Genomic DNA, 12,681 nt, shown 5'->3' with positions numbered 1-12,681 from the left:
CATGGATTGGATTCTACAAATCCGTCAATGGATTGTATCCAAAGGCAGATTTAAAAAGATCAAAATGGATTTTGGGGAGGGGGGGGGGGGGGGAATGCGAGAAAATCCGGGAAAACGGAGTGGAGCGGTTTCACCCATCTCTAGATGGGACATATGTCACATGCAGAATATACTGTATCATGCAACATGGTGATTTACATACTGTACATAAATGTATATACATACACACTGCTTAGGGTAGTGTAGTGATGTATGTATGTATGTCTTTATTTATATAGCACCATTAATGTCCATAGCGCTTCACAGCAGAAATACACGTGATAATTATATAAATAACAAATAATATACATAATACATAAAGGGGAGAAGTGCTTCATACATAAAAGTAACATTTAGGAAAAGGAGTCCCTGATCCAAAGAGCTTACAATCGAATTGGCTGGTAGGTGACATCATGGTCGTGCCCCCGACATGTCCCCCATGCCCACGTACCTAGCTGGCCACAAATCACGCATGCCGAGCAGAGCGCGTGATATCACCATGCAAGAGCGCCAGCGCACTCACTCCCTGCCTGGCCACAGCCTTAGATTGACCTCATTCTTATTATACAGAGCCTCTTTGATTTCAATGTATTTCACTCCACTAAACCAATTGCGGCCAGTCCATGGTAGGTCTTTGTAATCGCGTGTAATCGTGTGGTCCTACAACTCCTCGGCAATCTGAGATGTATGGGATCTGCAGATCTCTTTTAAGGATTGTGCAGATACTTTACATCAGGCCTCCACAACTCGTTAAGCGAGAAGGGCCGAACTGCTCCAAGAAAAAAAAAATTTGTGCCGCATGGGTAAAATCATCATCATCATCATCATCATCATCATCATCATCATCATCATCATCATCATCATCATCATCATCATCATCATCATCATCATCATCTTTTCTCTAGCACCTCTCATCATCATCCTCATATATCTCCCCCAGCACCCCTCATCATCATCCTCCTCATATCTCCCCCAGAAACCCTCACTATCAACCTTTGCGATACTCCCCATCTATCTCTCATACCCCCATCTCTCCCCCTCACCCACACACATAATACTCCCCCTCCACATCAAACACACAATACCCCCCTGCACACCACACACATCCCACCCCCCCTGCACTTCACATCCTACTCCCCCCTGCACCTCCAAGCACCCTCCCCTGCACCTCCAATCACCCCCCCTGCACCTCCAATCACCCCCTGCAACTCCAACCACCCTCCCCTGCACCTCCAATCACCCCACTCTGCACCTCCAATCACCCCCCCTGCACATCACCCCCTCCCCTTGCACATCACCCCCCCTCCCCTTGCACATCACCCCCCCCCCCTCCCCTTGCAAATCACCCATCCCTCCCCTTGCACATCCCCCCCTCCCCTTGCACATCCCCCACCTCCCCTCCCCTTTCAAATCACCCCCCCTTCCCTTGCACACCGGAAGTGCCGCACTTGAGAGCGGGCTCGGCTCCCCCGGGGAGGAAGGGGAGAGCGGGCTCGGCTCGCTGGAGGAAGGGGAGAGTGGGCTCGGCTCGCGGGGTGTGGGAGAGCGGGCTCGGCTCGCGAGGGGAGGGAGAGGGGGCTCGGCTCGCGGGGGGAGAGAGAGGGGGCTCGGCTCGTGGGGAGAGGGGGCTCGGCTCGCGGGGGGAGGGAGAGGGGGCTCAGCTTGCGGGGGCAGGGAAAGGGGGCACGGGAGGAGGAGGAGGGGAAGCAGCCGCCGCGGGCCGCAGAGTGAGTGCATGCGGCCCGCGGACCGCGTGTTGTGCAGGCCTGCTTTACATGCTGCACACCGTGAAAAACCATAACACAGACAAGCATAGGAAACATGGACATCAAAAAGATCCCGACCACACCCCGAGTCCTTAATGGGTTACGTTATTCAGCCTATTACTTGCAGGTCACTTGAACAGAATCATCTCGGAAGTGTTCAACTGTGTGACTTCTGTACCGTATTGTGCAAACCCCAACAAAGTGACCCCGAATCACCAGACTTCTTCTGCAGATGTATGTAATGGGAGCACAGGGTTATTTCCTCAGAGCTGCATTGCTGTGTTAATTTATGAAGTGACAATAAGGGTGATATATTGTATACTTATAGAAACATTGTGGGAAACCTTCACACCCGGGGAACAGTGTGAGGCACGAAACAAAGGCAACCGAGTGAGGCTCAATATTGCACGAAAGAGCTGCTATAATTGAATACAGTATTTCCTGAATGCCTTAGAGAGGAGGGAGGGGGGGGCAACTCCGGTCCTCAAGGACCACCAATGGGTCAGACTTTCAGGATATCCCTGCTTCAGCACAAGTGGCTCATCCGGTCCCTGCTTCAGCACAGGTGATTCAAACGGTCCCTGCTTCAGCACTGGCGGCTCAATCAACGGCTCAGTTTTTGACTGAGCCACTGATTGAGCCACCTGTGCTGAAGCAGGGATATCCTGAAACCCTGACCTGTTGGTGGCCCTTGAGGACTGGAATTGGATTAAATGGTCTGCAATGGATTGCAGTGTAGTGATGCGATGTGAACACCATGTAAACACAAGCAAACAAGAATCAGCATAGATCAATAACGGTGTTACTTTTAACAGTATGAAGCACCTCATACTAAAAGTGTGTATTTCTGCGGTGAGAGATGCGTGAGTGAAGGCACCAAACCACTGTGGTATTCCCGGAAATGTTCTTTGTGTTGGCGCTAGGAGTCTATGAATATACCGGGGGGACGTTATAAGTCCCCCAGATGCAAAACGGGGGCAAAAAAACTGCATAGGTAAAACCATTTCCATGGGAATGAGATTTTCCTGATTGATAAACGCAGTGCAGAGATTTTGCACCAGTTTGCGGATTTGCAGCTGGGGAGACTTTGATACAGCATATGGCCCCTTCTGTATCCCAACTCTGGGAGCTATGTACCAAAGTATTAAAAGGAATGCAGTACCTGGGGTTATTCGTGCGCCCGTTCTGAGGGTGACTCTAAACGATGGACAACATTGTCTTGTGCCCTCTGCTGTGTGAATATATACTGATTCCTGTGTGTGTGCTGCCCCTTTTCCTTACTTTGGTATACTCAGAGTATTTAGTGGGGGTTTTTTTTATCTGTACCAATCTTTTCCCCTCATTTTGTTTCTGACTTTGGCATATTTTTCTCTCCGAAACGATGAAATGCTACACCGTAAAAATGAAAGGTCAGTGCCCCAGTGCAGATCATAAATGGGTTATTACAAGGGGGATAACGTGTGCTTCTTCAAAGGGAACATTCGGAATAGCAGATTTAAGGACCTTCTGTAAGCGAGGTGGGAAAAAAGGGAATTAAAAGTCTCTCCGTATCATTTAAAGACACAGGAGTCCAGCAAATCCAAGTTCCTTTAACCCTTCGCTGCCAGAAGGGCACGTTAGCCACAAAATAGTTAAAGCAATACACCCCCCAAAAAAAACTCCCATTAATCCGTGGAACAAAACGATGTAGCGATACATGTATGACCACGGTGTGCAGATCGTGTATCCCGCGTCCTGTTTTAGTGTACATGGGAAGCGGAGTCCTGTCAGGGAGCTTTCAGCTGTGCCACATGCAGTTGAGAGAATCGCTAAGGGAGCCCTCATGCATATTTATGGCAGTTTCAGGATATCTAGACAGATCAGAGGGATGTCAAAAGGATGTCAGATCCCAAATTCCCTCACACATGCCAATAAGTTATTGACTAAAACAGCTGATATCAGTATATTTGGTGACATCCGCTGCCAGCTCGAATGGGATGGTGCGGTAATGAAATCTAAGGGGGGGGGCGGGGGGAGGAGATGGGAGGAAATAGCATTGGACACACAGAGAGGCGAGATGTGATTTACTCTTTGCTACCGAATGCCGGAGACGGAACGCCGCGAGAGTACGGCACAAAGCACACGGTCCCACGTGTTACCGTCTCCGCTGAATCAGGGTTACATTGTCATTGCTTCTTGCTTCAGGGGTTCTCAAGAGGTTATCAGGATATCCCTGCTTCAGCACAGGTGGCTCAATCAGTGGCTCAGTCGAAGACAGCACAGGTGGCTCTTCAGCACAGGGGGCTCAATCAGTGGCTCAGTCTTCGACCCCCTGTGCTGAAGCAGGGAGCCACTGATTAAGCCACCTGCGCTGAATCAGGGATATCCTGATAACCTCTTGAGAACCCCTGAAGCAAGAAGCAATCAGGATATCCCTGATTCAGTGCAGGTGGCTTAATCAGTGGCTCCCTGCTTCAGCATAGGGGGTCGAAGACTGAGCCACTGATTGAGCCCCCTGTGCTGAAGATCCACCTGTGCTGTCGTCGACTGAGCCACTGATTGAGCCACCTGTGCTGAAGCAGGGATATCCTTAAAACCTGACCTGTTGGGGGGTCTTGAGGACTGGGGTTGAAAACCCCTGGCTAACTTAGTTTGTTCTCTGCTTGTTTCAACGTCCTTATACAGACAGCCTCACATATACTAAGATGTTAAAATCAGTAAGATTGAATAATTCTTCCACGAAGCATGTTTTTTCCCCCCAATATATGTCTATTAAACGATGTATATTATTAATTACAATATATAAATAAAGTGGCATACGCGCTTGGTATTTTGTACCCAGGAAATACTTGGAAACGAGAGCTTGCTCTCCATGTATTGTATTCCCGGGAAAATACTTTTTGGGAAATAAATATAAAGAAAGGAACAAACAAGACATTCAATAAGCAGATAGAGGAACAGTTTTAAAATAGGGACATCAAAAAATGAAGACGTTATATAATAGAGACAGAAATGCCGTACAATTTGTATTAAGAATATACAGAAAAATAATCAAATGGGGGCGAGCCTGCTTATTATGGCCAATATACAGATGTAGTCAATCTTACTGGTTTCCGAGCCGCGATCGCTTACGGCGCTGTGACTGCGCGCGATGGCGGCCCCTGAAAACCGAAATGATTAACTGATATGGGCATCTATGTCATCAAGTATTCCGCCTTCATGGCGTAGATGCCTATATTCGGGCGTCTACATCATCACGGGGGCGGGAGCAGGGGGGGTGAGCGGCGGGACGCTATATCATCATCACAGGGGCTGGAACAGGGGGGGGGGTGAGCGGGGGGATGCGAGGGCAGCGCGCAGAAGAGATCAGGTACAGCAAGTGCCGCAGACAAGGCCGGCGTGATGGCGGTGCCATCGTTGCCACTGCACCGACCCCCCCGCGATTGCAGACGCCCCCGTGTTCTCCCCCACCACCATGAAACTGATTGCCGAGGGAGAGCTTAACTCTGTTACCTTCCCTGGCGGCAGCTCCTCCAGCAGCGTCTCATTGCCATGGCGCCCCGATGTCAGATGGCGGTGCGTCGCCATGCCAACGGGACGTCACACGTCACCGCGACGTTGACATGACAACGTGACGTTGCACAGCTGCCACCTGTGCTGAAGCAGGGATATCCATGTGAAAATACTACCACCGAGCTTTGCAAAAGTCCCAGCTGGAGCTGGCTGCAGGAGTGAGAGGAACCCATTGTTAGGAAAAGACCGGACATCTCTTCATCTTCCACCCACTTCCGCTGCGTGCACGGAATTTCTTTTCCCCAGGGATAAAGTAGAAACATTTGCTATTTTTTAGCAGGTTGTAACTCAGAAGTTAAGATGTGCAAAGTTTTTGCCGCTTTTTCCCCGACCCCGGGAACAATGTGCAAAATTGACCCTTTTTTGGCACAGAACAAGTCACGAATCAGTCAGCGCTGAGTCATTGCACATTCAACATTGTCCAGGTATTAAAAGTAACAATGCTAACTCCCATCCAAAGCCTGAAACACAGGTTTTGCTGGAGAGGAGAAAGTGCTCGGCGAGCCACTTGCAGGTTGTGACTGAGCTGAGGTTCATTGGCCAAACAGCCAAGTGTTGGCGGAAACGTGAGAGTTCCGAGACATTTTCAGGCTTTCAAAGTCCTGCAGACGGGTTCCCCAAGAATCGATTTTGGTATAAAAAAAAAAGGCGTAAACGAAAGGATTTGGAAATTGGCTCACGTGTTTTAAAGACTCGTAAGCTGTCAAATTTGTGGAAGGCTCAACCAAGGCAGGTTTCCATAATCCAGTATTAAAAGGTAGCCCTGTCAATGTTGTAGGACGGAAGGTGTCTTGTAGCAGAAACTGTTTAGTACATGTGGGCTATACGCTGCATTCTTTATTTAAAGCCGCAGACCAAGCAATATTCAACATGTGTGTTTTTTAAATATATAATTTCTGTACTATGATAAAATACTTGTAGCATTAAAAAACAACCAAAAAAAAAACCTCTGAATGGCATTTTTAATGTATTACAATGTAACAAGCATTTTTTTTGTTTCTATAGCAACCATTTACAAAGTCACATCCCCTTTCTATTCTGAAACAGGCTGAGGTACACCCCTTTTTGAGCCCTGCTCTCTCTCTAACAGTGCACCAATTGTATCTAGTGACTGCCTGGTCACATGATCTTCCCCACAGAGCTTCACATCTTTGGTCCTCTTCTGCTCACTGACGGCCATTTAGTGAGCCCCCGAGCCGAATTTTCACAGATCGATTACAGGAGAATTGTTCAATTGGCAATTTAGCCAATTACTTATCATTGTATGGATTGTATTGATGCGCATTTTAAAGGGATGGACAAACGGCCGCCGGGACTGCTGCCTTAAGAGAAAACATACATAGATTTGGTGATTGTAACAGGCTGTTTATACCATTGCCAGTTATTCTAGACTTATCTGTGCTTTTCTATAGACCTCTGAAAGCAGGGAGCTTTGGTAGCTTTATTTACATGGTAATTAGTATTACACATATATATATATAGGTAATTATCCACTGACAAAGAGACTGATATGATTGACAGATTAATGTACAATAAGTGGTTTATAATAAGATCACACGTACAGTTGAACAATCGACATGCGTGTGATATTCTGTGTATATAAATGTATATATTTCAGGGCTGGGCTGGCACATCTTAGGGCTCTTTTGTCAATTATAAATCTCTCATGCCAGACTGTGCTTTATGACATCAGCAAAGTCCCACTGGTGAATTACAGCCACGTATTCTCTCCGAAGCTATTTATTATTCTGTATATCACTTTTGACATTGCTAACACAGTCAGTGTGATTGTAGGAGAAAGTGAGAGGATAATTTCCTTGGAAATGACAAATTTACTTTAGAGGAGCTTGTCTGTACTGATTGGTGTACTCCTCTCAATGGCGAGAAGACCATGGAGTTTAATGTACTGAGGGCTTTAGCAAGACGTCATGATAAGGCTGTGAGTCTGACACAAATACCTTAGTTTCCTGGCAATCAAGAGACTGAAGAATCCTCTGTTAGATGCTCAGTGCAACAACTGCTGCTGTGTACAACAATGGACAAAGGGCTATTTTTTTTATCCATGTGAAAATCCTACTACGTAGCAAAGACTTCAGTACGTATGGGTCTTATACTCATAATCATTATCAGTTCCCTCAATTTAGTACAAACGGTATGCGAGATAATAACATACATACAAGTGGTGGACTAAAAAACAGGAGGGATACTGAATACATGTTTGGGACCCATTTCGCAAGTCACAGAAGGAAGCTCTTTTGAGCATTGGAGATGCTGAAACGCTGCAGGACTCGTGGCAGGAGTCAGAAGCAGCTAAACCAGGTGCTCAGTATCACGATCGGACTCCGCACCCCCCCCCCCCGCACCGGTAGATGACGCCCCATACAGATTCTCTCCAATGTACATGTTATTTTAACCTTTTGTAAGTGTATCTCCTAGGGACACTCTCCTTAATAAATTTAGCCTTAATGTACACAGTTACGCGCTATGGAGCTTGCGCTTTTTTTGTGTTTTGTTTTTATACAAAAGTATTACCCTGGTTATACATGGTGACACAAAAGGCAGAGAGGTCTTTGCCCAAGGGGGCATACAATGAGCAAGGAAGGAGCTGGAGTGTGGGGGAAAGGACTGGGGAAAAAAGGTAAGGGGAAGAGTAAAAGGGTAAAAGGGTGTTAGGTGGAAGTTAGGCTTCTTTACTAAAGTGAGTTTTTAATGTATACCACCCTGGGTTATAAAAACACTGCTTACTGTTGGGTCCCAACATAATCTATATGATGTTATATATGTATGTGGTGGTATCCATCACTACATACACACAATGAGAAAGGAAATATAGAAAGGGAGGTGTTAGTTAGGGACTATAGATCGTAAGGGATAGAGTTCCCAAAACTGAAACAGCTTAACACGCTGAATGAACAAAAGGGACCAACAACTGCATTCCCTGAACTGCTTTGAAGGTCAATGTTGGAGCAGGAGATCCCAGAGGAAGACCCTGAGGAACACGTGTACTACAGTATGTGTGTGACTGAGGGTTAACTTGAATAAGAGGAATCTGTAAGTCTTGAAGAGCTGAACCTGTCCATACTGTATCTTATCAGACATCTTCCTGTATCAGGGACACAGTTTGGTATGGCCATTGGTTACATTAGCTACACCCATGGCCTAAATGATGATTCAACATCTGCATAGACCAGTGAGGCATGTTAATGCTGCTGTGGGGTAACTTTAACTCTCTCCAGCCCTTGAAGATCACAACTGAATGCTTTGGGGTCAGGTGTCTATACCTCCTAATGTCATTTGTGACATACCACAGGTGGCAAGTTGTAGCGAGAATTGGTCATGTTCTTCCCTGTATACTTCTCCACATACAGTGAATTAGGCAGTTTCCATGGCCGGTGAGACCACATGAAGGATGCACGCACGGCACCATCACAATGCCTTAAAGCAATGATCGCAGCTACAGACCGCGCGTGCGCCAGCACGATGGTGCACGCGGTGCGTGCAGAATCAGACCAATTTGATACCGTGGCGCGACAAGCAGGTCACGTGAGCGGTTCACCCAATGAGGGCGAACCAGCTCCGTGACGTCACAGCCACGCCTCCCTGTTGCGTCTTCCCAGGCCACAAATCGCTGCAGCTGAAACCCGGGTGATGACTCGCGCACGGTAGCGAGCGCGCGCTCGCCATGGAGACAGGTTATTAGATGCATGGAACATACTACCGCAGAGGCTGTGGGGGGAGAATGTCAAACTGATTGGCATGTGTGTAAGGTATAATGGTAACATTGGCAAACAGGCAACATTAGAGTTTATTTGCTAAACTGGAAGGATTCGCTACCCTGTGACATTGAAAAACCATTAAAAAAAAAGAAGCATATTTAAGCTGTCCTGGTGTAAGGTGCTGTTTAAACAGACCTGTCAGTTGTGCTCCATCACTGTGATTACTGTGAGCTTGTATCTCAATCCCAGAAGAGGAAAAATATACAAAATGTGTATAAATGTATATGATCATTAGCACCAATTCAGCCGTCTGCTGCTGGTTTGCAAGATAAATGACATTAATCAACAGGATGCCTTCAGACCTTTTGGCTAGTCATTTGTTATGCTAATTGGGCCACTTAAAGTAAACTATCAATGTGTGGTGATCTTAGACAGCCCAGACGAGGAGACCTGCTAATTGCCCACTATGTGCCACCCTGGCCCCACACAACCTTTTATTTTATTTAAATTTTTATAGAATATTAAGGCAGAGCTGCATTAATAACCTCCAAAAAGAGAAGCCAGGATGGACCCCGATGTGGCCGAAGATAGGACATCCTAATGGAAACAGTCCCCTTGTTTCTCAAGATATGAAACCACACAGCAGAGAAAGCTACATCTGCTAGGGGAACAAATGTGTGGATGTTATCACTGTATGAGGCTGGGGATTAGGGACTGGTTGGCTTTGTTAAGGTCACTGGTTTTAAGATACACTTTGGTGGTACCGCTTGCCTGTTTTACTGCATATGCTATCCCTCTGCGTGGCTGGGTTTTAACCCGCTGAATAGATTTAGTGATGGCACAAAGGGGAAGTATGTTGCTTCATATTGTATATGAGAGGACTGACGGTCTGTTCTCTAATTTGGAGTTTAATCCAAAGGGGAATATTTAGGAATTATCACCCAAATAAGATCTACGCTCCTTTTTCCTCGTCCAATCACTGCTTTGTTTTAGGGTCATTGCAACTATCTGTGGCTGTTGCATTTCTAGGTTCTCAGTTTCCATAGGAAATCATGGATAACGGCGCTTCGACCAATCCCAGCGTGGATGGTGTGTCAAACCAATCACAGTGCAATAGCTCGCCTGTGTTGGCCAATCCGTGATGGGGAGGCTGAGACAAGGATGGCGGGAATTACGAACCGGCCAATGAGAGCAGTGCCTACCTCCCCCTGCTCTCAGTGACGGCTTGCTATCTCCTGATGAGATAGGTGCCGCTCTGTCTGGGCAGACAGTGGCTCCGCTTATCGGACCAATGTCCTCAGCCCCCTCACGGAACCAGCTAAACCCGGATCTCTGGGGGCGCAGGCTGGATAAGCGTATTACCAGCCTAGCATGCCCAGGGAACAAAGAAACACCATATTACACCAACACAAATAGATTTTACAGAAAATAAAGGCTACACAAAACTTGTTACACGCACAGTTTGGCCAGACGAGCCACACTAGGATGTATATACAGGGCAACCCTGTATATTCCTCAGACGATAGGACAATGGCTGGGCCTCACTTTATTATAAGAGCCTCATTGCCCATATTGTCACACCTGTGTTGTGCTTTTCATTTTTAATTGTTTTTGCGATATCTGCGGTTGTTGGGCTGTTACTTTTTTGTCTGATACTGTATATTTTTGATGATACATTTTCTTTGGAGTGCATATTCCCTCATTCTGCTTTATTTGTTTTGATTAGTGGACCCTTGCAGGGACGATCAGTGCATCTCTATAGTACCCCCCTTTTGTAAGATACTTCATACAAATGACAAACACGGGGTGAGTTTTGAACAGGTTTGTATACAGTATACTTGCAGCAAATGAGACAAGCTTGTGTTGCTCATTAAAATAGTCAAACCCAGTTTGAATCCCTGTGGCAGCATCACTGAGCTTCAGGTACCAGCATTAGGTTCTAAGCTCTACACGGACTCATTGTGCCAACAAAATGCTAAGTAAAGAGCTACGTACACTGTCTGCACTATGGGGTCAAAAATATTACTAAGTTGCTTGTGTTTCCCATCAGCATGGAAAGTCAAACTTTATTAAAATCTGTGTCTGCAAAATGTCTCTGTAAAGCGCTATGTAAAACTAGCAGCGCTATACAAGAACAAACAATTATTATTACAAACCAAGGCCAATTTAGAAAATATTCCATCTAACCGATATTTTTCTCTTGTTAATGAACTATTGCACGAGTAAATGACCTTCTTGTATCTCCATCACGCCCTCATTTCACAGCTCAGCCCTCTTGTAAACACACCGCTCCCAAAGTTGCTTGCTTTCCGTTTATTCTGCGGTTCTAAAGTTTACCAGACTGTGGTTTGAAACACAATATAAATGCATATATAGCAAAACCAAATGAGCTCCTTAAATATTTAACAATACAACCGTTACTGTCAAATCTCTGCCAGCTATATCTCAGAGACAGTGAGATTGGAAACTGCAGCAGGTTTTTTTTAACAAGCCTAATTAAGGCTGCTTTTTTTTTTTCTTTTACTTTAAATACCTTGTTTAAAGTCAGTTTGGACTGTTCGAGAATGTGATGCTACCTCCAGGAAGATGATATTGTGCATGATGGACAGATACTGCACTATTTGTGTATACGCGGATGCTTCTTAATACCTCTGGTGCAGGTGGAGACAGTTATGCACTGGGTGGATTTGGGGGGGAAAAAAAGCAGAAATATTGGCACTGTGAACATACAGATTGAAGGCCTCTCGGATACTGAAGGGTTACAGAAGTGTCAAAATAGCTTTGTGTCCTTGTCTAATGGGATTATTCTCTCCTCTAGTCAAGCACAGTGTTACTACTTTTTAATAGCTTTTTTTTACCATTATCTATACTACCCAGCACTGTCATAATTCGAACATCACATAAAGGTGCACTGATCTATATTTTATTGAAGTGATCTGCAGCCTGCAAGAGGAAAGGATATTGGTGTATTAAAAGGCAGAGGGCGTTTACAAGGTCATTTTAATGGACCAACTAGCCCTTTGGAGAGAAGGACAGAGCAAAACTCTGGCAAGGGCCCTACCCCAAGAAACCTCTCTCCCTGTGTTGGACAAGCGTTCGAATGAATGACGTTAAACGCTTGCTCAGCACGGGGAAGACGACTATTGAAAAGCTGGATTTTCCAAGGTTGCACACGAGTGTTTTGGTTCTGTTGTGCAAGCAGAAGACCCCCTGGTCAGTGAGCGGTGGGGCCTGTTCATTATCTGTGCTTATCAGCTTTCCACTATATCAGATAGGGGCCGTAGAGTTTTGTAATTAATTTGAATGTCTGGAAAGGAGACTATAAACTCTAAGGCCTCGGCCAAGCTCCCCGCTGGCGTGCTGAGGCGCGCTGAGGCTCAGGGAAAGCGGGTGCTTTCCCTGGCCTTAGACAGTGCGCCGTCAGGGGGCATGTCGGGGACGGGCCAGTGACGTCACGGAGCTGGTTCGCCCTCATTGGACGAACCGCTCACGTGACCGGCCCTGCGCTCCGGCAAGCACTTGAATTTAAAAATTACCTAAGACCTACACTTCCGCGCGCTTGCGGAAGCATAGGTGATCCCCTACTAAAGCCGCTCTCATTGCGGCTG

Source organism: Ascaphus truei, chromosome 1 (assembly GCF_040206685.1).
Source record: "Ascaphus truei isolate aAscTru1 chromosome 1, aAscTru1.hap1, whole genome shotgun sequence".
In the NCBI taxonomy this organism is placed as follows: domain Eukaryota; kingdom Metazoa; phylum Chordata; class Amphibia; order Anura; family Ascaphidae; genus Ascaphus; species Ascaphus truei.
This window is presented reverse-complemented; position numbering follows the sequence as displayed.